The 25964-nt window shown below is 37.7% G+C and overlaps 1 protein-coding gene across 3 annotated transcripts in view; it reads right to left on the bottom strand.

Annotated features, from left to right (window-relative positions):
- tenm2a (teneurin transmembrane protein 2a) overlaps positions 1-25964 on the bottom strand; it is a 404535-nt gene that overhangs the window by 349354 nt on the left and 29217 nt on the right. For all 3 annotated transcript variants that reach the window (XM_052574348.1, XM_052574345.1, XM_052574349.1), the window contains one exon: positions 6522-6627. The gene's annotated coding sequence lies outside the window, so the exon portion shown is untranslated. The remainder of the gene's footprint in view (positions 1-6521; positions 6628-25964) is intronic.

The raw sequence follows: 25964 nt of genomic DNA, 5'->3' as shown, positions 1-25964 counted from the left end.
TACAGTATATAGTGTACAGTACATTATTCAGCATATAATTATTAGCAGTGCAACCACATTACATACCGTATTGCACACATAGCTGAATGCAGATTACGAAAAACTCATTTGCATGCACCATTAAAAGTGGTGCAATGAGGGCAAAGAGACCATAGAGGGCTTTTTTGAAATTGGGTCAGTAAGCAACCCCTTACTGTACATTACAAAGCAATGAACTAGCTGAAATTCAAAACGCCCTGCAACCAATTAGAAAATACTGGTAAAGTTGTCAGGGCCAACTTTGAGTTTGTAGTACCACAAGCGCACAAAGTAAAAATATATGTTTTAGGTTTAACTTTCTAAATCTGAGGCTCAATCCCCTTTCCTACAGGGACTGTACAGACGGCACACTGACTTAATGGATGAAAAGGAGAATTCTTCTTCTAAGAACTTCCTCCGCTGGTATTTCTTATACAGTACGAATCCATCCTTGAGATGCTTTCCAAAGTAATCAAGTTGGAAGAAAGCATCCCGAAACAAGACCACTCCATCAACTCTGAAGACTGGACAATGCTCACACCGCACATGATCTCCATGGAAACAGAGAGGAAGAGTAGGACACTCCAACCGGCCTTCACCTCCCTCTCCGCTTTCATGTGGTAATAGATCCCACAGTTTGAGAGCAGAATGAGATGAACTGGAGGAAGCCGCAAGAATGAGGCTAAAGGATAGAAATGAATAAGGAGATGACCCCTTCGCCAGCAGGATGTCTTGCAAGTGGCCCGAGTGCTCCTACTGTTTCCTGAAGAGCTCCAGGAATAGTCGTCCCCTCCGCTGATGCTCTATGACAGCTGTGCCACAAGGGTTTTGTTTGTTTGTCTAGTGGAGTTTATTTTCCAGAGTAATTTTGTCATAGTGGAGAAAAGGTTAGAAAACAAGTCTTCGTTTCTCAGAGACATTTATGCTTTATGATGTTTGCAAGCGAACGTCTTTTCTCCAAATGTGATTTGGAGGGATTTGTCGATGTCAGGAATGAAAGAGGAAGTGGTGGGAAAATGAATAGAAGGAACGATTCAAATGACCGAGTAACAAAACCAACCCTTGAGTGCATAAAAATACATTTTAGATTTTTTAAGGTACAATACTTTTCTTCCTAGGTAAGGGCTTTTAAAAGTAGATGCATCGCACAAACGCGCGCACACACGCTGACAACATTGTGTTTGGCAGGGAGCTGAGTAGGTGTCTGATTTCAGCTAGTGTTTCAGGTCGCCGCAGGATATCTTTACTGTCAATGTGTTTGTGTACCTATGTGTTATACTAGAAGCTGTGCTAGCATGTGTCAGAGAGATGCCCTCACCCGCAGCCCTGATTTCAGGTCAACTTGCTGAGAGAAGAGGGAGATGGGATGTAATAGAGCACAAGATGCGGGACTGACTAAACACTGATTTTCTGATCCCAGTCCGTGTTTAACGGAGCTGCTATATCAGACTCAATACAGACATTCATACCTCAACAGACACAAGCATCTGTGAAATAAAACTGATGCTGGGAGAGTAAACATCCGTGTGACACAATTGATGACATCACTGCATCAAAACATAAAACCGGCAGAGCATGAGTATATGGAGGGAAAGGTGACCGATTCAACAATGATTCATTGTAGACAGTTTTCAAAGGCTCCTGCTGTAATGAAATTTAATATAACATTATTTTTTTTTTTATATAATATAAATTAGGATGAAATGATTAAAGAGCCACAAGAAACAATCTAAATCATTAAACTTGAGAATTAAAAGTGTTCATTGTACTATGGAATTAGCTCTAATTTCAGAATGGAAAATTGTGTCTCCAGTAGTGTTTGTCCGATAGATGATGCCATCGTCCATCGCTGATGGCTGACAGACATCACAATGTTAAACTGACATTGCAGTGTACGGAAACCCAAAAGGGAATAAATAGCCTACAAGATGGGAGGATTAAAAAAAAAAAAAAAAAACTTATTTTTCTCACAATTATATTGTTGGGTAACTATAGGCGACTGTATATAAATTGCAAGCATCAGGGAGCCGCTAATGAAACCACTTTTGGTTGAGTGCTCTCATTTTACTTTCACTTTCGAGATTCATGATCAAGGACTCGGCAGTACTTAAATAAATACAGAAAGGAATAAAGGAAAAGGAATAACTAAACCAGGAATAGAATGAAATAGCTCATCTAGCCACAAAATAAATTTTATATATATATATAAAAAGGAAAAAACTATTTTTGGCTCTGGAAAACCATTAGATTTAAAATAATTATGCAAACAATGCTGTTTTTACCAACCCAAATAATTCTGTTTAATTTGTCTCTTTTGTGTGCTCGCTTGCTTGCTTTCTTTTTTTCTTCTTTTTTTAAGTGGAGTGACCTTGGGAACTGTGAGAAACAAAGTCTGTGTATTAAATGTTCCATAATATGATCATACAAATGCCATCTTCACATAACCTACACCACACAACCAACTTCCCTTTATGGTATACTACACACACTCAACAAATTACCAGTCTTCACATCTGCTCAGTTTTCATTTTTCATGTTGTGAAGGAAACCAGCACAGGTAAAATTAGAACAGCTATTCACCAAAACTAGCAGAATAAATAAATTAAATAACAACGACAATTGCAAAATAAATCTGCTAAGCTCCTGTACTGTGCTTTAGAAAATGTAAAGAGCAAATTGCATCTCAAACATTTATATTCTAAAGGGTGCTTTTGTTGTCATGATTTGGCTGACTGGCATATTTCAGTGTGTTCCTGCAAAAGTTGCTTCTGCTTGTTCCTGAATTTTTCAGAAAAAGACAAACTCCATTCCCACACATTCATAATTTAGCCAAAACCTCTAGCAGCCACAGGCAACATGCCTCCAGTTGTTACAGACATGCAGAGCTCCACAGCAAACATTCACACAGCATATTCCAGCAAATATAAACACAATGTCAGTCCTCTATCCATGTAGCTATCCATGCATCTATCCTTGCATCTATCCATCTATCCATGCATCTATCCATCTATCCATCTATCCATCTAGTTTAGCTTCACATTCTCCGTAAGCACTCTTTGGTATATTGTAGAATTCAATGTCTGTTTAAAATGCATCGACAGTAATTGAAACTGTATTATATAATTTATTAGAACTTCTGTTTGTCATACACATTGCTGCACACAGAAGGCTATTATTAAACCATGTCTCACGATTAACTAGTTGCATATTATCATGCATATAACTAACGGTTTATTAATACTTTTAAGGCACATATTCTGACCATATTCTGCATCCCTTAATCCTACCCCATACCTAATTTATTTACTACCCTGTAGCTGTTAATAAGCTGTTCCCTTACAAAAATAACCATGGTTATATATAAAAGGAAAATTGTAATAACCATGGTTTGTTGGTGTATTGATTACGATTTGTACTCTTCAGGAACTTATCGGAGAACGTTTTGGGGACGCCTTCAGCGTGACTGGCTCTGAGTCATGTGTTTAATCAGACCAATGGATAGGCGAGACATCATAGGCGGTGACGCCAGAGACCAGGAAGCTTAAAAGCATGTGCGGCAAAGCCGGCATACAGCCTTTTGTCTTTCAGCAAGTGCTCTGTGTGTGTCTGTACCATGTTCGTTTGTGAGTCTTATTAAGTGTTGCTGTCCCTCCTAACATGTCAAAAGCTATTTAAAAGACTAAGCACAAACTAAAGGGTGAGGGCATGCAGCATTTCAAGATGTGTGTTCCTCCCTGCGTGGGGATACACACCGTTTGTGAATTGTTTACTTTGGAGCAGAGCATGCAGAGTCAGCTCTCGAGCTCCACTCTAGGAAGGCTCTCTTTGCAGAGGGAGCCTTCGCTAGCATTCCCCGTGGCATTGGTCCAGCTTCCGCCGAGGTGGAGCAGTGGTCTCGCTTTTGGGGTTCGCAGTTGGATCTGGCGGACTGGAGACGGGCGAGTCCCTATCTTCTTCCTCACCATCCAGTACCCATTCTCAGGGATCGGAAGTGCACTTCAGCGCTACTTCCCCCCCGGGGAGCGGGCTCAACTCTTCACCTGTCTTCCTCCGAGGAGGTTGACGTGGTAGGCGTCAATGAGGATTAGCCCCCTCAGTCACCCCAGTATGAGGAGCTGCTGGAGGTGGTAACTCGTACTGTGGCCAAGTTGCACATTGATTGGCCCTCTGAGAAAAAGGCTGAACCGCAGAAAAGCAAGTTGGATTAGCACTTTCTGCGAACTAAGCCGCCACCTTTTCTCCGGAGCCTGCCTTTTTCCCCGATTTGCACATCGAAGTGTGTAAATAATGGGCAAAGACCTTTTCATGCCGCCTCTTCATTCCTGCTTCTGATCATTACGGCAATGTAGCAGGGATGAGTAAGCATGGCTATAAGAAGATGCCACAAGTTGAATAAACACTCGTGAGCTAACTGTCTCCCAGTGCAGCATTGTCTTTGAAGGTTCCAGCATTGACCTCTGGGCTGGTGCGTGTCTGCACACCAGCATGATGTTACAGGCATTACAGATGTTCAGCCAACCTGCTGAAGGAACTAGATGAGCGCGAGCAGGTAAAATACGAGGATATTATGGAACTCAGGAGAACCGCTGATTTGTCTCTCCGCACTACCAAGGAGTTCCTAGTCGCCGCGCAAACGCTAGCAACAGACGCGTCCCTCACTGGCTGGGGTGCAGTCATGAGTGGACACCCAGCCCGCGGCAATTTTTTTTATTTTTGCATTTTTTAATCAAATAAATACATCCTTAATGTGCAGAAGAAAACTCTTTAAAAAACAATAAAAATCCTATTGATCCCAAACTTTTGAGCAGCAGTGTTTATATACACACACACGCGCATACATATAGGGCTTGACATGTTTTGCTCACCACTCACTTTAGCAAGAGGTTTTCCAAAATTAATAGCCACTCAATTTCAAGTTTTCATCTCTCTTTGGAGTGTTGCAAGCTGTTAATGTATAGATAAGTTCCCTAAAGTTGGAAAGACTAAATTTTCAAACCAAAAGAGATATTCTTTATAAAATTTAAGATTCGTCCACGCCATCTTAAAAAAGCCTTGTTTAAACACACCCCCACATGTCTACATCACTATCTGGGAAGATTTGCATAATGCTGCCCAAAGGTTCATGCAAAAAAAGAAGTCTTAACTTTGATTCTCACTGTAGTATTGTTGCTGCCGCCGCCACCATGTTGTGGACATGCTGTGTTTCATTGTGAAAGCGAAACTACTTTGTTTGGCATTCCAAAAGTAGACACAACTAGAAAAAAGTGGTTAGGTTGTATTTACAACACTATTCAAGAACAGTTCAAACCAAATATTTATGTGTGTGCAAGGCATTTTACAGGTTTCCTGATCCTGGGAGAGTAGCCTACAATCCCATCTGTGCTCAAAGGCTGCTACTATAAAGTGGGGCAATTCCAAGGACAGTCTGGTGCTTCTGACTCACAGCCTTTAAGTACGTTTTCATATTTAAGTACATGGCATCACAGTAGGGTAAGGGTGTAACATTTCCATCACACAATTGAGATATTCGTCCATTCACAATGCACTAAATAGCTGGCCAATCAGCATACACCTTGCTTTTCAGAACGATGAGCTTTGTAAAAATGGACTAGTTTCAGAAAGGCGAGACATAGAGGAGAAACGATAATGCACAGTATATGGGAAAAAATTGGCTTTTTGAACCTTAAACCACATACAGACATTGCATTACACCAAATAATGCTCTTTTTAGCAACGTCATATGACCCCTTTAAAATGTTTAATTACATTGGGTTTGATAGCCTTGTGGCCACTGCGCTGACCTGTAGTGCTGTTGCGCTTCAGGTGTCCTGAGTTTGATTTCCAGCTCATGGACCTAGGAACAAACACTCGTAGTGGAGTTAGAGTGTTCTGCCATTGTTGTGTCATGTTGCCAAGTATGGTAACCCATACTCAGAATTCGGGCTAATCAGAAATATTTAATATTTGATCAGTGAACAAAAACTTTGCTAATTTCACCAAACAGCTCTTGAATTACCTTTTCAGTAACATATCTTTTTTTACATCAGTGGTTTTTATAGCTCTTCATGAAGTAGCCCCAGCATTGTACATTTTCTATGTCTCCCTGAATCTGACACACCCAATTCAGGTCTCCGCTGATGAGTTGAATCAGGTGTGACAGATGAGGGAGACATAGAAAATTTACAGGTTTGAGAACCACTGCCCTAAATGACAAATAAGGGGGTAAGAGGTTTACATTTACAAAAAAAAAAAAAATATAATAATAAATTACCCCCGATAAGGGCCACCCTACTGTTCAACCTGCCAATGTGACTAGTTGGAGTGACCATATTCCCTGCTACTGCAGAAATCCACCTGAGTGTGAATGTGTGTGTGTGTGTGTGTGTGTGTGTGTACTTTTCAATGTTGAATTTTAAATATTGCAGCATAAAACCAAAAGCTATATGCATTGTATATAAGGATTTTTATCAAATGAATGAACAGAAGTATGATAAATTACTCACCAGTTTACAGGTGTAGTGTTGCAGCACAGATCTAATTGAGTGTTTAATGAGTGGTGTGTGACAGGTTCTGTAGCATTCTCACGTCTTTCCAAAACTTCCACATGATCTAAGAATCAAAGATGGAAAACATACAAAAATAATGTGAATTTAATGCAATACAAGATGTTCAAGCAAAGTGAGTAACAATGTTAAACGGCACAAAAAAAGAAGAATAAATAAATTACTTTTAAGCTACATGTGAGATTTCAACACAATCCATTAGAAATACAGCAAACAAATCCATATAGAGAATAATAGCTCTGAAACTGGAAAGAGGCTACCTGAATTATGCAGTTATAAATCAGGATTTAAGTGTGAAAGCTCCCAAAAGATTAGGAGAATGAGTATAAGTGAGGTGAATTAAAAACCTTGCTTGCCAGCCCTTATTTACAAAACTAATTAAATTCACACTATTAAATCAAATATATCAGATAGAAAGTACTTAGCATTTTTATAGCTTCGCCATGCATTAATGCCTGTGCGGGCATTTGTGAGCATTCAGAGGTTTTGCTCTCTGCAGGTTTGAGTGTTGCCGGCTGTCTGGCGATAATTAAGACACTGGTGTCCCCTTCAAGTTTCTACACTAATGACACAACATGCCACACCATATGGCCCTATCGCCTGGGTCCACCATGGATCACTGTTCCTTCAACCCTCCATAACAGGGCAAAGCGTGTGCCCGCCTACACATTGCAAACACACAGATAAACACACACATACACTTGTAAGATGACAACGACATGACATTCTAGGAATACCATGTAAACATTACATCATATGGCATGATTATCATTCCCTACTACAGTTTTTATATATTAAACTATCATTGTACTACCATATCATAACATATACTGTTATATCACCGATGTACATTTTGTTGAATTAAAATATTACTTTCAACATTTTTAGAGGTAACGATAATGATATAATAATAATACATGTTTAAAATAGCAGGTTGTTATAACATCACTGGCAACATACAGGTGTGTGTATATGCTGTATTCTTCATCAATATGTGGTAAGGTTTAAATACAGTGAAATCATTCCAGGCAACTATTGTCAGGATTTGATGTACTGGCAGACACAGCCAAATGACCTCTCTCTGTCTAATGTACTGTTCAAATGTGTCAGCCTTTCGCCCAGCCAGAATTAATAAAATAGCAATTAAAACCAATGGGGATTTGAGTCCTTCTCTGACAATTACATCTGTTAAACTTTGAGAGCATTAATGCCTAAAAATATTAATTAAAGTGATTGATTTGAATGTTAAAATTCTATTAAATACAAGTGGAGCGCACAAGTATCAGAGCTGATTAGAGGCTGATTGTTGTAGTTGAGATGCTGATTCTCATTTACACATTTAAAACGAAGGTAACACTTATACACACACAACATTTATCATAATATACAACATCACATATTACGTAGCGGTTTTCTATAGTGAAAATAGGTCTATAAAACAGTGCACAATGTAAATATTTTCTTCTGTCTATTTTGGAGAGTTCAAAGCCGAAAGGCCCACATTTATTAGACGAATAAGGAAGAAATCACAAAGCATGATTTAAGCAAACATTTATTTTTCATTAAACTACCAGTTTGTCACATGGAGCTTGCTTCGTCGTGCATAGACAAGCACAGTAAATGTTTCATGTACTTTCTCTCTGAAGTAGCAAATGTGTGCAATCTTTTATGTTAAAGGCTACGTGGGACTTTTCATCTTAACGCTTGGATTGAGTTTAAAGCGAAATATCCACATTATAAGAAGACAGGCTCAGACTTATTCAGCTGTAAGAAGAGTTTTGAACATTAGGCCACTGGTCAGGCAATAGGACAGAGAATAGAGAGAGGATTGAAGTGCTATAGACCAGCTTTGAAAGAACACAATACAGAAATAGGTACAGGGACTCTTTATTTCAGTGAAATTGTTGGAAGGTGCACAGGCTTTCTACTGCATTGTTTCATTTTTAATTGATGCCTTGAATGGGGTCAATTAAAATCCTGGAGTGTAATTTCATGCATTCACAGCACCAGAATGTTTCCTTCTTTAAGCATTTGTCAGACGAGGCACTGAAGCACCCCCCCCCTCCCATCCCCAATTTACAACTGATGGCTCTACACATGGCAATTTCTTCAGACACCCATTTCATTCTCATTTGCAGACAGACAATCAGAATGTCATTACTGTGTCCACATTGGGCAGCCACAGGAGTAAATGGGCAACAAGAAAGGCATCAGAGGTTGAACAAGAAGCTCAAACACAGAGAGGGAGGGAGTGAAGAGAGGCGGGATAAAAGCAGGAGAGAAAGGGACCGATGGAGGTCCGGGTTTTGAGATGACTGAGACTCGACTTGACTTGTCTCTCAGGTATCCAGACCTGACCAGGTAGCCTATTACTGTCACTCTGGTTAACCATCTAATGTCAATGTCATTTACAACAGGGTCAGTGACACTTCCCCTTCAGCCCTTACTGAATGCACAGACACTATTTAAATTGAACAGAGATGACATCACTGAATTCAATGATGAACTGCCTTTAACTTGCATTATTGACAGTTTTCCTAATGAATGTTGCTCGGTTGCTTTGACACAATGTATTTTGTTTAAAGCGCTATATAAATAAAGGTGACTTGACTCCAGAGTAAAGCTATTTTACTAGTCGATAGCAATAACAGCAGGAAAAAGTTATATTTATATTGAATGCACTAACACACATTTTATTAAATGTAGTTTAAATAATAACTAAATATAAAAGAATGGCTTGCAGCCTTCTAGTATTAACCATTACAATATAATTTATAAGCATTATAATTAGTGCTGTCAAACAATCGCAATTAATCGCATCCAATATAGAAGTTTTTATTTACGTAATATATATTATTTATTATGTCTAGTTAACATCTGTTTTTTTTCTATCTCAGGTTATGGCTTGGTGCTTTAGCTATTGCAATACTGCAACCGGACGAACTGTTCGAAATGGTGGTACATGAGGCAAACTGCTCAAGTCAGTGGAGTTTTATTTATGGTAAAGGTTTGTCGGTCAGCTCGTGCCCAAAGCCCCTCAACGTACCCACTTGGCACGGATCCAAAGACCTTTTTGGCCACAGAGGTACATTTCCATCTCATTCATCATGGACAGACAGATAATCAGAAAGTCATTACAGTAGCCTGACACCACCACACACTCCAGGAAGACAGAGTAATTGAGCAGTGCAGAAGGGAGGACAGCAGCACGAGCCAAGGCCAAGGGATAATGAATGCGAGATGTCTTTCTGCTACGGGAGAAAGAAAGAGAGAGAGAGAGAGAGAGAGACGGCTGCTTGAGCGAGACAGAGAGAGAGAGAAAAGTATGTGTATTTGAAGATAAGCATTATCATAAAAAATGAGCTGAAAGTTGTAGTGTTAGAAAGAAAGAAAGAAAGAAAGAAAGAAAGATTTTAAGTTTTAAGAGATGAAACCGTATGTGAGATCTCTTTAAAATGGCAGAGCTTGTTTAAAATGGCAGCCCTCTGTTTCAATTCATTTGTCCCGAAGCTTTGTGTTGAACGTTGGCGTTTTGTCGATACACTGGTGAAGCTTCTTTCTTTGTGTTGTTCTTTCATCAGGCCACACAGAATGCTATCTGTCCATCTTCAATCAGTTCAAAACACTGGCTCCACTCTCATGAAGGATTACTAACAGTCTGTAACACCATCAGCACCTGCAAACATCTTTCTGAGAGGCATTTTCAAGGTTGATGCTGCAAACTGCAAAAGCAATACCTTCACCGCATGTGCATAAATCAAACGGTGCTGGGGAGCAAACATCTAAAAGCAGCGCTGCGATTAATTTAGAAACATTGTCAGGACCTTGACAGTGGTGTAGTGTGACAAAATGTTACATCATTGCTTTTATGCTATTGCATTGAGCACAAATGAGCTGAAGCAATAAGAAAACACTCCATAAATGTGCTCGCTTGATGCTGGGATGTTATTTTAGTGAAACAATTTGTTCAAATGGTCAATTTCAATTTGTTAGCTTGATTTGTTAGGCAATTTTGTATTTGTAAACTGTAGCATAGTTTTATGAAATGTAGACTGAGTGTCTGAGAGTCAAATTGGATATTCAACAGAGTAAAACTTTAGAAATTACAGAAGAATTGAGTGGATTGTGAAAAGTGGCTGTTTCAAACTATAATGGCGCCATGTGGGAAAATGTGCCATCCTGTAGCTCACATTTAGTTAAGTTGAATAAAACAAACATTAAATATAAAATATCTACTTTTACTACCAAGCATGCAAAGGCTTCAAAGTCTCGATTTAGGTTTTGGGGTAAAAAAACAACAACCTAGAATAGGTTTTTAATGCTTGATTCAAAACCAGATTATTTTGAAAATATTTTACATTACTGCAGCACCTTTCTTCCCGGTCTGTGTCAAGTTCCTATTTCAATGAAACCCCTGCTCTGATTGGGTAAAGAGTAGACTTCAAGCTTTGAGCATAAGGAATGATCTGCAAAGTTTTAAACCACAACATTAAACTAACTAAATTTGAACAAGTGGAAAAGAATAGTATGACTCCTTTAGATAATCAAAAAGAAGAACGTATACGCATCCTCTGTGAACAGCTCACAAGTTTTTGTATTTTGATGAAAGATGCCAAACTTTTGCCAAACTTGGAATAATAAATCCAGGAGTGTGCATCAAAAAAAAAAAAAAAAGTACATTTGGATTTCATGCCGACTTTAAATTATGTATATCTTTTAGCTTGGCAATCAATAGCTCCAACACTGGAACCAAATCATTAACGAAAGGCATGAAAACGTATTCCAATATTTAAAAGATCCCACAGATGCTTCCCTTCCTTGTTTGAAACGATCTGATGAGAGGGAAGACGTATTAAGAAAAGGTTTGAGCCACGAACCAAATCAATGAGAGGAAAGATTTTGGTTGGATCTCATGAAATATTAAAGTGTTTACAAAAGCACTTGTACAGCAGGAGCTCTCATCTCCACAGGCCTGCCACCTTTTATCTGGCCAAATGTTATTCAATGGTTTATCGCTTGCTTTCCGACTTCAGCTTAAAATTTTTGCATTGTTATGTGCGCAATACAGAGAGCGTTGCCATCATTGCTGATGCTCATCTTCAAACACATGTAATTTCTCGAAGTGCTTTGAAATTGAGTGAGGTATGAAATCGGTTCACTGTGTCAAACATCATTTGAAGAGTCCAAAGGGTTCTTCACAGTGGAAACGTGTCTTAGAAAAGCTGGCATTTCCTCTGAATAACCCAAGCTGGCGTTCTGAATATGGGTATAGAATGTTTCTGAAGGTCCCCCTCTAGGATGAATCACATTCCCCTGATCACTGCTCTTTTACCAGACAGACACAGAGAGACCACAGACATCTGTCTCTTAATGTCCTTCTGCTTGGCATCTAAAACCGGAGCAAATAAAACTCACTGATACCCATTCAAATATGCACCTGCTCTGCTGCACATATAGTGCAAATACTTGTTGATTTTTTTACTCACTGGCTCAAACACTGCAAGGACGACAGTACATATTATTTCTGATTCAATAATAATAATAAAAATAAAAATAAACATTTTTAACCAATCATTTCAAACAGCATGTTCTTCTGAGATACTATTATTTCAGAGCACTTAAACATATAATTAATGTATTACCATTATATGATATCTGACTATGTTATTAAATATTTAAACATTTGATTTGTATGGTTAATTGTAAAGCAATAAATAATTTTCTGTGTTTAATTTTAATGATTGAAATTTTCATATAAAATTGTGCAAAATATAACACGCTTTAATTAATGTATCTAGATACAATGTTTGAATTATTATTATTTTTTTCTTTCTGGAAAACAACATAATAATATAAATAAATAAAAATAATATATAAATATAAAAAAACATACTCAGCTGAGCCATAAAGATCTCATGCATTCATCTACAAAATTCTTTCAGCAAGATCTTCAGAAGCACAAAATAGAACACACCGTAATCTTACACACTCACTCAAACACACACCGTGACGCTCTCAACAACACCAGCTTCTGAGTACACCCCTCAAGAGCCGTTCTTATTCATGAAGATTACCCTTAATGCACTACAACGTACCACAGTGCTACAGCTTCTCTTTGTACACTTTATTTGAAATTCCTTGTACCTACGCTCAAGTCCATTCCTGAAAGAAGTGTGTGATGGATGGAGGACAGAGAAGAGAGGCTTGGATGGAGTGATGCAGAGAGTTTTAATAGAAGCACTGCCACTCAACATCCCAAAGATATCGGTCTGATCTCATTAGCTGCCACTTAGAGGACCATAACAACTGCAAACTGCTCATCCTCCTGCTTTTTTCTGAAGACCTGCTTCACATCTTCAGTCCTTTCCTATCTGTCTGTCTTGTACTCTCTTTCACGGCATTCCCTTGTGAAAAAACATGTGCTTAATTGTACTGAATGTGCATATGGTGTAGTGTGCTTGAAATCTTAAAAGTACATTTTTTAAAAGACAGTATGCAACAACATTGAACAAAAAAAAATACTACTCAAGTGGGTTAAAAGCACTCTTAAGTCCAACTAAATGCATATATATACATATATATATATATATATATATATATATATATAAATGCATTTTCATTTGATTGCAATTAACATGGAGTTAAGTGTGCAAAAACATTGCATTCAGTTTGAACTTGTATTATTTTTGTTCTCTTTTCAAAAGTACGCTAACGTGTACTTTTTCTCACAAGTGTAAAGATGGCAGACTTCAGAAGCTAAGATAAAAGTGGATTTGTTCTCAAAATACATTTTCATAAACAGGAATAATTAAAGCAAAATAAATGAAAGACTAAAATAAATCTCAAGTAAATGAGCTATACTGATATGTAAGGGCTGTGTTTCCCAAAAGCTTAGTAAGCCTAAGAAGTTGGTAAAAACGATCATATGACTGATCTTAATATTACGGTTTCTCAAAAGCATCGGAACTTAAGTAGCACTTGAAAATCATCGTAGATCCACAAGTGTTCTGGAATAATCGTAAAGCCCTAAGTGCATCATAAGAAGACAGATTTATGCAGTCACCTGCAAGACAATCGTCAGATTGCACATTTAACTTTATTCAAGTGCAATGTGATTATAATATAAGGATTTGATCGTGCTTTATTATACACTTTATTTCTTGTTTTCTTATTTGTCATTTTTTATTAACTTATAAATTAAACAATTAAAAAGGACAGAGTTTTTTTTTTTTTTTAAATACAGTACACATCTTAATGTGTATACAAAGTGTATACAGTGCTTTTTAGCATTTGGCTCCTAAACTCTGGAATAGCCTTCCTGATAATGTTCGGGGTTCCAGACACACTCTCTCTGTTTAAATCTAGACTAAAAGCATTCGAATAATGTGTCTCATAATTTGTGACTGCAGTTGTATCTGACCAAATGCACATTATTATTCTTTAGCTTGGGTTAAACTAATTAATTTTATTTTGTTGGAACAGCAGCTATGCTAATGATGTCTCTATTTGTTTCTCTGTTTTGCCACGGGTTTACACAAGCTCCGGTCTGGATCCAGAACACCTGAGAAGAGATGATGCTGACCCCTCAGAGGACCCCAGATGCTTCTAACCCTGAAACAACATACAGAACTAACAAACATTGCTACTTACTATGCAATCACATTATAATTGCTGTTAATAGTGTTCATCGACTGGTTGACTATGTCTTGTATAAAATTTTCAGAACATTCCTGTCATTTGCACATAAACTGATCACCACTTATAAGCTACTACTAAATATTGTAGAAAATTAATTTTCTGTAAAGTTGCTTTGCAATGATTTGTATCGTAAAAAGCGCTATACAAATAACCTTGAATTAAATTGAATTAATTAATTAAAAGAAAGAAAGAAAAGACTGGGGAGTGGGTCTGTCAATGACTTGCTGCCGTGCATGAAAACCAGCTTTGTATTGGACCCGGAAATCTCTCTCTCTCTCTGTGTGTGTGTATATATATAAAGTATATTATATATTATTATGTAAAGTTTAATATTGTATTACATTTATTATATCCAAGTTGTCTCTCTGTAATGCAGCCTTAGGTTAACATTTCAATAAACAATCGTGCACTTCAATTACGAGCCATTCTATAAGGTGACATTTCAGCACTTGACAAACGGATAGCGACTTCTAAGTAGCACTTAAAGCACAACTACGTGCAATTGCTTTGAGTGCATTTTTGGGAAACGCACGTGAAACAATAATGAACGATCGTAAAATGAGCACTAAGATCAATCGTTATCGGGAAACCCGGCCCTGACCTGTTTTGTCTGTGTGGGAGAAGTTCACTCAGCAGATTTAGCCAATTAGAAGATGTCTTTAACACTGCTGAACTGCGGCGGTTTTGTCAAGATGCAACGCTATCATGTTTTCCATCATCTGAGCCGGAAAAGCAACAAGTGACAGAAACACTGCAAACATTGTCAAGTACTTTGTTAATGTTACTGTATGTCGATTCCTGATTGGATTTTTTTGTAATTAGTTTAACTGAAATTAAAAGGGCATTAAAACAATACTGCATCCAACAAAAACCACTACTGAAACTGATAAACATTAAACTGAAATGAAAAGTACATTTGAAAATAACAATTAAAATAAAAATAAATGTTAAATGCCATACTGAAATAACCTCCCTCAGCTCTATAGCAGCCAATTGAGTCTCATTCCTCCACTCCGTGTCCATCTAAGAGATACCTGGCATGAAGATGCCATTTGCGTGTGTGAGTGTGTGCATGTGTGTGTCTGTGCTGGCTAATTGACAAGATGGACGTTTGTCATAAATAGTGCCTCAGTCCACCGAGTGCCATTATATAGTCATTTCCTGGTTTAATGTGTATGGAGAGTGTTCATTATTTGTGACAGATGGACTCTTCTCTTCCTCTTTGAATTCCTGCTCTCAGAGAGCCAAATTAGAATCTACTAATCGGACGGGACCTTAGTCATTTCATTTTCCTCTATTCATCTATTTCATCTGCACACACACACAAACACACACACACACACACGTTTTTTTTTTTTTTTTTTGTGAAAAGTGGAGACATCCCATAGGCGTAATGGTTTTTTATTCTGTACAAACTGTATATTCTATCGCCCTTCACCAACCCTACACCTTACCCTAACCCTCACAGGAAACTTTGTGCATTTTTACTTTCTCAACAAAAAAAAAAAAACTAATTCTGTATGATTTATAAGCGTTCTGAAAAATGGGGACATGGGTTATGTCCTCATAAGTCACCCTCTCCTTGTAATACCTGTGTCATACCCATGTCATTATACAGAGTTGTGTCCTGATATGTCACAAAAACAAGAGCACACACACACACACACACACAATTAAAGCAGGTCAAAATGATCCAGTAGACTCTACTAAGGTAGGCTTTTTTATTATTATTATTACTTATTCCCCTGCAGTCCTCTTATATTTTTATACACCATAAACAGACAATTTTATTTTTCATGACGTCTCTCTGACTGTATCTTTACCAAGCACAATGTAACAAGCTCACAGGGATGAGAGATGTCCACAATGGATGCAAACTGCATCACACAATCTGACGTTTAACTTACAGTAAGCAATTTGGGCCAATGAGGTTCAGTTGTGTGTGGGGCTACCTAGTGTGATGCAGCACAAATAGAGACCAGTAGGTTCATTATATGTTCAGTTACTAGTTGCCTGTTGGCACAAACAAGTTTTGATTTACACTGGGGAAAAAATTATAATGGTTAGGACACCCAGCTATTTTCAATCAAATTTGAATTCCAAGATATGTCATCTTTAAAATAACACATTTGTATGTGAAGGAATATAGGCACTAGTGTGTCAGTATATGCACATAGTCAATCATTACATATGCTCATAAGTGAGTATTACTGGCAAAGCACACACATGACCTCTTTTGGCACTGTGCAGCATTACAGTGCTTCATCCCATTAGGAGCTCACCGCTTCTGTCACTGCAGAAATGATCTGTGTAGCATATGTACAGGGAAAGCGAGACATTTGTCATACTTCATTAGGTTTATTGCTATCCTAGAAGACATGACTAAAAATAATGTGCAGCTAAAATGCAGGGACCATATGGATAAAGACGATGTCCCTATAAATAACACACAGTAGAGGTTCAAAAGTCTGAGGGATTCAAACACTAATTTGAGCTTAGAATTAACTAATTTAACCTCATTGTTTAATTTAACCAACATTTTCACTTCAATTGGAAGAATATTACACTGATATTATATTTTGCGATGAAAACAGCTGCTAAAGTACACCCCAAAACCCAAATACGTACGTTTGAACCCCAGTGTGGATATGCAATTTGTGTTGGCTTGACGGACAGAGCTCTGGCTTTAACAGAAATATGTTTTATCTCTAAAGCAGCTGTTGATGACATGAATGCTTGAATTATTCTTTTGTGTCACAACGAGGGCATGCCAATCTGTGTCATGCCCTCTGTCATTTCTTCATCCAGCCAGCTGGTGAAATCAAAGGAAACTGCCATCGAATCTTTCCACTGTATGTTCTACTGCCCAATTGAACAGAAATGTGCAGCAGGATGTTTTATTACACAAATGACCCAATTGAAATAAACGCTGACATCCCCAACTACCCCAATTCCTTCCCCTGCTTCAGACTGTCCACAGCATCACTGCAGCGTCACGCATACTCAGACACACAAGACTCCAGATGTTTCACCACAGCTGTAAACGCAATATGGCAACAGGTACCAAGAGCTTTAAACGAGCCATACTTCATTTAATACATGGTTACTTTGTTATAGCCATTCAAACATGGCTAAAACGATTACACAGTCTAACAACAGCAGGCAGCCATATGGTTCTGTTCACTTGTAGGTTAAAATGATGAAATAAACCTCTTGAAAACAATGGAACAAAAACATTTTGTTTTAGCTTGTTTTTTTTTTTTTTTGGCCTAGTTGAAACACAGGAACAAAAGTGACAATTGGATGAATAATTTCACATACTTAAGGTATTTCTTTATTTATGTATTTATTTATTTAATTAATTAATTCAATTGGGACTTGACGTCAGAGTCATGGCACAGATGTTCTAGTTCAGCCTGCAATGTGTATTTTCAATGTGTTTTCAAAAACAATATTACAATAACAATGTAACAATGAATATTTAATGGCTCACAGGCAACAAATTTAGGTGCTTAAATAGGAGTGGCACTGATTATTCCTTTTACAAATTTAATTTATCAACTTATCTTCCTATCATAATATCTTAATTTACAGATAAACCGTGGGGCAACAGGAATAGTTTGTTAATTCAATTTAAATGATCTGGTTTTGTTTCTGTTTTACTCTTAAATCCAACTACAGTATGTGTGGAAATCAGAATAATTTTCACTGTTTGCAAACTATTCCTTTTCTTCCACAGCAGACACATTTTCATTGAAAGGAAGCTGTAATTTAGCACTCCTTTACACACTTTACTAAAAATAAAACAGCCTTAGTGTGGTAGGTAATCATCTCAACATTCAGAGATCATATTGCAAAGAGTCTTTTATGAGGCACTTTCGCCAGCTTGAAAGCAAAGTAAAAATCATCGTTCATCATCTAGCGATACCTAATAAAACATTCAGCCGATGACCTCATAGCACTCTTCAGGAAGGATTTTTTTTTTATGCCACACTACCTGCATGAGATGAATTTATTTGACAGTTTCGGCAGCATTTAAGAATTGTTTCGCTTTAAATAAAAAAGACACAATCATATCTAATGCTTTGCAATCCAGCTTTGATGTCTAACATGAGTATCTAAATTAAGTTATTGTCATTTTTTCTGCCCAAACAAAACTATATAAATTAGTGTTATCCATATATAGTGTCTTGTGAGGTACCTTTTACAAGAAAATGTTATTTCAGTCTTTCTACTTCAAAATGTCACATTTTATAAATTTTTCAAACTGAAATATGCTATATTACGTTTGCCCAGATTTTTTCCTGAATTTACAGTGTGGACAAATTGATGCTAATTGCCAAAAGTATGCAGATTTGAGTTAACTGCAGTGTATGATGGTCACTCATGGTCAAAAACTCTGCTTTAGGCAATGATTCCATCCATTTGGAGGATATCAAACGTTTGATATTTTGAGCTGATTTTACAAAACACTGTTTTCATTTTTCACACCCCTCCTTTCAACAAGGAACTTGGTTCTTTGTGAGTATGTTGTGTTTGAAATGACTTAAACGACTGGTAGTGTGTTAGTTTATGATGCCCAGTTTTTACTTTGTAACGGTTTACAAAGTCAGCAAGTGTATGATGCATAGGGCCAGGGGCATACATTTCATCTAACAGTTGGGGGGGACAATAAACATACAATTTCAAGAGCAATTTTTGAAGGGGACATAAAAACTACAGCTTAAATTGTACTTAAGGATATGTAAACACAGAGGAAAGCCTTACTACTATTATTGTGTCAATCTGCTACAGAGGTCGTGTACGCTGTAGACATTACTATCCGTCACAGTGTTGCCAACTCTGCGGTTTTACTTAAACACTGTTGCTGCAGGTTGTTTGCCATATCCGCGGGTTAAAACGACCCAATAATGTGACCCACTGGAATGCAAATTTTACCAGGTGACCCCCTCGAAAAGGAGTTAGTTTGGGCTAGTTTTGAGTAGCAATTGCGCGGGTTTTGTTGTGAAAACTGGCAACCCTGTCCGTCAAGCAGGTAACTTTGTTATTACTAAACTAGTGGACTCATTGGAAAATACACTGGCATCATATGTATTAAAGAGAAAATAATCATTTAATCCGATGTTAAACTGAATAAAATAGCTTAGACAGCCATTTAAAGTCTGAAACATTGTTTTTTACAACACATGGTGTGATTTTTAATGGCAAGACAACCCTGCACAGATTACCAAAAGAGAAACAGCATTAAGGGACCAGTGGATGGAGTTTATTTTTACAGAGCATCAACGGAGTTGTGCAAGTGTTTGTGTTTGTTCCCTGCATTTCAGATTGCACATCGTTTATTTCTTAAGGATAATGCAGTCCCAACGAAAAAGGGTCACGATCGTGTGTTGGAACCGCATGCGGTGAGTAAAATGGCTTCAAATATCTCTGTGTTGTTAACTTAGCTATCCGCGCAAGCACATCAAGTAAACAACATGTGATGTTGTCATCAAACTGCACTTTCCACATGTACAGCTTAAAAAAAAAAAAAGACGACAAAGTGGAACTTAGTCATTTTCCAAAACCGCTAAGCAAATATATACAGTTTCAGTACATACCACATAGAGACGCTGTTGTTGCTGCTGCTCTTGTTAAATTTCAGCCTCTGGATCTGATTCTGGATCATAAATATACGCTGAATCTGACTGTTAGCCATGGTTTGTTTTGGTTGGTTTTGTCCTCACGTATTGTCACAGCTTCCAAACGCTATCAAAGCAAAAGCCTACTGGCGCTCGTGATTCTTTAGCTCCGCCCATACGTCACGCCTACAGACGCTCGTGTTTTTCCGGGAAAAATCAGTACAGACTATCTTTCTCTTATGAATATAATAAAACCAAAGACTTTTTGGAGTTATGAAGGATGCAGTACTACTCTATAGGTACTCAAGATTAACAGGATATTGAGTGAAAACGAGCATTTCACCCCCCCTTTAATTCTCTGGTTTATTTGGCCTGTTTAGTTTATCTTACCCTTGTGTTTTAAAATCTGTTCAGATTTAAAAGACACATCATATATTCCAGCCTTTACTTGCCATTACATTTAAATCATTTTTGTGATCTGCTACAATCAATGTCTTGATATCAATTCCTTTAGATGTATACCCAGAAGTAAGATTGTGCTAGTCAAAAGAGCACTTAAAACCTGCATGCAATTTAAGGCATTGTGCCACGCAAATTGCATTCAGCAGAGATCTTCAGGGCGAGTTTTTGTTGTTACTTGATTTGCATAATGCCTTTAGTGAATTAGCATTAAATGCATGCAAATAAACAGTGGCACAACTCAATCCAAGTGAATCACCCTTCATTTCCTAAAAAGTACAAGGAACAAGAAATACTCAAGCAACTTCGGTGGATTGCAGGGCCGCTCTGTTGGTTTGTCAGACAGGGTTTTGTGCAATAATATCTGAGGAGACCACTGGACTGAAGCATGTATGATGCTGGAAGTTCAGATCTAATGGCCCGAGGAAAAGCCAGAGCAGGTGAGGTTGGTGCTTCGATTAGATCACTCAGTTGTAATGGAGAGCACAAAGCTTCTCCTATAGGCCAAACAGGTGTGGGAGGCTTTAAGAAGCCTCTCGGTTTTTCTCCTATCCCTACGCTCTCTTCACGAACACAGGCCCACACAATTTGGTTTTTCTGTCAGCGGTAAAATGATAGAACGTTACAGGTAGCCTGAAGAGACACATTTTTTTGTCTGTGTAGCTACCGATACATCACGTATAACAAGTATAAGCACCCCAACAGCATGTAGTGCCATCCATCACGGCGGAGCAGTGGTTACCGTACACACGGCACCGCTACTGCAACAACTGCTGATGCTAGGAGAGAGCATCATTAAAGAGAGCACAGAATGATGGGAACGCATTACAGTGTGCTATATAACAGGATTTGTACTTCGCTGGGCCGAAAACAACACCTTTCTGTTAACTGGACTGTTGTGAAGTGTTCGATGGCCTTCGTTGCACTTCGATTTATATTGAATCCTTAATCTGTTAAATAGTTAATGCCAAATTGACGACAATTATGAGCAGCTTAACTGGCACCGGCACCTTGGGAAAACCCGATGCTATTGTAGCAAAATAATTAAACACACAATTAGTTTGGCAGCTTAAGACGGGGATTATAATTATTCTAAATACCTTGATGCATTTCTGAAAAGTGCAAGGACAACAAGCGAGCGTTTAACGATTCGGCTCCCATCCCCGCGTCGCTTTCCTGTCTGTGATCATGTTTCTTTAAGGAAGCGTGTCATCAGAGACAGTTCCCTAAAGGAGGTCGGATTAAGCCCTTTCTCTCGAGAGAGAATGGCTGTCCTTAATTATGCTGGTATGCATCATCAGTCTCTGGCTGTTTTTTGCACAGAAGGACAGTGTGGAAGTATGTTTATGTATGTGCGCGGGGGGTTGGAGAGCACTGATGGATTTTTTAACTGCTAAACAGTTGCAAATCTCATCACATATTCTCCTGAGAGCAGTGTCCATCCGGGAGAACGCTCATCAGGGAGATTTCCCGAGAGGGAAGTGAGCATACGCTTTCTCACAAACACACTCTTGTACGCATCAAGAGACGCCTACCGGAGTGAGTCATTTTTAAAGCGCTGTTGATGTAATTAATTCTAATGACTCGGAATCTGCCGCTGCTAATTTGGTTCTGATTGTAGAATTATTCTAATCAAGAAGCAGAAATGACAGGTAAGAGCTCACTCTTCAAACTCTCAAACTTTGTACTTTTAAAGGCATAGTTGATAGTTCACACAAAAATGACATTTTTTGTGATTGTTTTTGTTATTTACTTACTAAAATAAAAACATGTTCTTTTCTATACATAGACAGTAGATGATGAAATATATATCTAGAGAATAATAATGTGTGTATATACTCGCTTGCCATGTCACAACTGATCACATGACACATGAGAACCAGTGATGTTTGGCATCAGTGATCAAATCTGGTGTGAAACATGGAAAGGTGCAATTTTGAAATAATTGCAAACTCAATTTGTGATCTTTGATTTGGGTTTTCATTTGCTCTTCCTCTACTTGTTCCAAACCAATATTTTCCTCAGTGGTAGTGTAGAACAACACCCTTTTTACCATGTCAGAAACAAACGTTTTGTATTTTTTTTTTTTTTTTGCTGTTGAACACAGAAGATATTTTGAAGAATGTTAGTAACCAAATATTTTACGGTAGCCATTGACTTCCATAGTACTTTTTTACATTCTTATTATCATCTTTAACTGCTTGGTTACTTTTATTTCTTCAGAATACCTTCTTTTGTATTCAACAGATGGAAAGAAAAGAAAAAGCATAAAGATTTGGAACAACTTGAGGGAGACTAAATGCTGACAGATTTTTAGGTGAACTGCCCCTTTAAATTGATTGCCCCTCTGAAAGACTATGTTAATGTTGATGCACCAAAATGAAGCAGGTTAAACCACAATACAGATGCAACTGCCACATTTGGTGCATACAGTAAAAATATGTTCTTATTGTAATATCATTAGTCTGGCTCATATATATCTTGCTCACAGGACATGTATGCTGGGACCCGTATGAAAACATATTTTATTAGGCAACAGATTATGTCTCAGTATAAAACTGCCTACTAGATGTTTTCATCATTGTTTGTTTGAATCCTTAAAGTCATTTTAACCAGTTCCCACCAGTTGTGACCAAAAAATTCAAATGTTTGTTTAGAATGTTAAGTATATAAGGTGTATACACACACACATACACACACACATATACATACATACATACATACATACATACATATATATATATAGAACAAAACAAGAATATGCCCCGCCCCCACTCCAATCACTTAGCAGGGAATAAATGTATCTTTACTGTATTCTTTTGTCCTTTTAAGAGTGTCAGCAACATAATCACTGTCCACTTTCAATGCACGGAAAAGTGCAGCTTGTACATTCTGCCTAACATCTCCTTGTGTATTCCACAAAGAAAAATAATACAAAGACAAGACATAAGAGTATTCATGTTCAATACGACATGACTGCATGGATGAGGAACACCTGTTCCACTCAATGTTTGTTGTAGAGGTAGCCATCTTACTCCCATAACAGAAACAACAGTAACCTTTGGCACGTTGCTTCCAGGGTGTAATTGAGTATTAATGGAAGCTTGACCCAGCCACTGTGAGAGTTGTTATCACCAGCCCATGGCTGGCAATGCTGACTGTGTTTTAGAGGATTTGGTTATCTATTATTTATGAGGGATTACTCTCTCTTCTCTCCGCTGTGTAATATCAAGGCCCCCACTGGGTCGATTCGCTGCCTACACAGATCCATTGATGCTGAAGCCCACTCATTTTTTAACCTTGAGGGTGGATGTCCCATTATGCACACCACATATATCCGAACACACATCGGACATGTGTTTGAGGGTTTGCAGATGTTCCACAGGGTGCTGCTGTCTGAGCGAGCCAGTGACTTGTATTTCCATGTCTCTTCATGCGGGATGATGTAAACCAACCGCTTTCCAATGCTCGAACAAGCTTGTTTCATATGCATATAAATATTAATAAAAACCTTTCCGCTAGACCACATTCCTCTATGCTTCTTTAATCTCCCTCAATTGAAAGCAAAGGCCCCAGAGACGAGGTGGGCAGAGAAAAATTTACTTTGTCATTCCTCATTCGGTGAATGTCTCCTATGTGGGTAGGACCCCTAATCCATCAAGATCTCTTTTCTTATTAAATTCTTAAGGAGACACTTTCAATGCCCTCCATGTGCTCCTCTGTCCTCTCCCATCTTAAAAATAAATAGCCAAAGAAAAGCAGAGGGGAGTTAAAGTCCCTCATCTTGGAGTAACCGTGAACACTGTGGGAGGAATTCACTAAGGATCATTTACACCCACTGACAACATTGTGCTCTCTGTCACTAACAGACTCATGTAAATCAGGTAAGAGTGCAATCATGCCCAAAAATGCATCTGTTTGATACGATGCAACAACGTTGGAATTTAATAATCAATTATGATGACAATAACTACTCAGTGTGTTACAGAAGCAGTCTCATATTACATATTCACACACTAGCAACATTGCGTTTAAAGCAAATTGAGTTAATTGTTCTTGTTTTCTTACCCAATTTCATTTTATTATGCGCAACACACATCTTGACTTGACTTGGAATGATTATTTTCCTCATTACCTGTTATGTGGCATTACATAATTTGTAATTCTATGACCCTGCTTGGTTTAAAAATGGTCACTTATCCAGCATTTTTAGAGCAGACGCAGCAATTATTAACTTGAACATTCAAGGCTTCCAGTGTCATCGCTTGCAGATCTATTGTACTGCTTAATATTGCAAACTGATATCCATTATCATAATCATTAAAATACAAATGTTTAGGAAAACTGGTTTTCCATTTACTGCACTTAAATTGTATTCCTCTAGTTATTTACCAATAAAGCTTATGTGTCTGAAGTGTCACATATTCATAGAAAATAGCTTACTTCACATTGCAAAACAGGGTAAATACTGCATGGCAGAGTTCATTTATATATTAATTAGTGTTTAAGTAAAATTTCTTATACTTAATATCTGTAAGTATTAGCTGGCATTACTTGTTTATAATGGAAAAAACTATAAATAAATATACATTTTTAATCCAAAATCCAACTTAAAAAATTGGTACTGTACATCTAAAAGCTTAACATTACTACTTTGTCAATCCGTGCCAATACACAAACTGTTTCACCTCTTAGCGCTATTTTCGAATATAATTATGAATCAATCTAAAACAACTGAATTGGATCAGATTGTAAGCCAATTTCAGATTTCATGGTGCATTTACAATTACAAAGTAACAAGTCGTTATTGAGCTAAATCACTGTCAGGACATTTTCACTTCAAGTGCTGAAGTACATTTGCATCTCACACTTTCCTATCTTACACACTGGTTTAGAGTCCTAGGTTTCTGGAGGATACAGCAATGTACTACAATCTGCCACACTTTACTGTGACTGTACATCATTCCACATGTATACATATCTCTTTTAAATCCATTACATTTACTTAATTTCATAACTCTCATGCCATTCACCATTTCAGAGTAGATGGTATCTGGTTAAATGGGAGTGCAGCTGGATAGTGAATAAGGTGCAGGTTTTTGCACTTAAAACACCACACTCAGAAATGACACTGTTTTATGAATTCATCCCTATGTGTTGCGTTCGTTTCCATCCTTAAAGTAGACTTAGTTATGTCAGGTGTTTCACTGCAGTTTCATCACTTCCAGAGTGACTATGTCTAGTTTTCTTTGCTTGTTCTAAAAAAAACTTGCATTAATCTTCTGTTAAGAATCTGCCTGCATACACAATACGTTTGTTTTTCTCTGTAATGGAAGTCAATTAACTTATAAAATGCCAAGAATTGATCATTAAAAGTTGTAACGGATTACTATACATTAGCTGAAGGATTATTTCACAACAAATACGCAAACAATGAAATGCTTGGTTAAAAAAAAAACTGCTGCTAATTCACCTAAACAAAATAACTCTCCTGATATCACCTCCCACCCCCCACCCCCCAATTATATGCTCAAAGGTTTCAGCTTCTTAAATATCAAAGGATGCCCAGGGAGAGAAGTTAAAAGTGGGCATCACTACAACTGCA

The sequence above is a fragment of the Carassius gibelio genome, chromosome B14 (assembly GCF_023724105.1).
Source record: "Carassius gibelio isolate Cgi1373 ecotype wild population from Czech Republic chromosome B14, carGib1.2-hapl.c, whole genome shotgun sequence".
NCBI classification, from domain to species: Eukaryota; Metazoa; Chordata; class Actinopteri; order Cypriniformes; family Cyprinidae; genus Carassius; species Carassius gibelio.
Note: the sequence above shows the minus strand (reverse complement) of the source record. Positions and strands in the feature narration are given on the sequence as shown.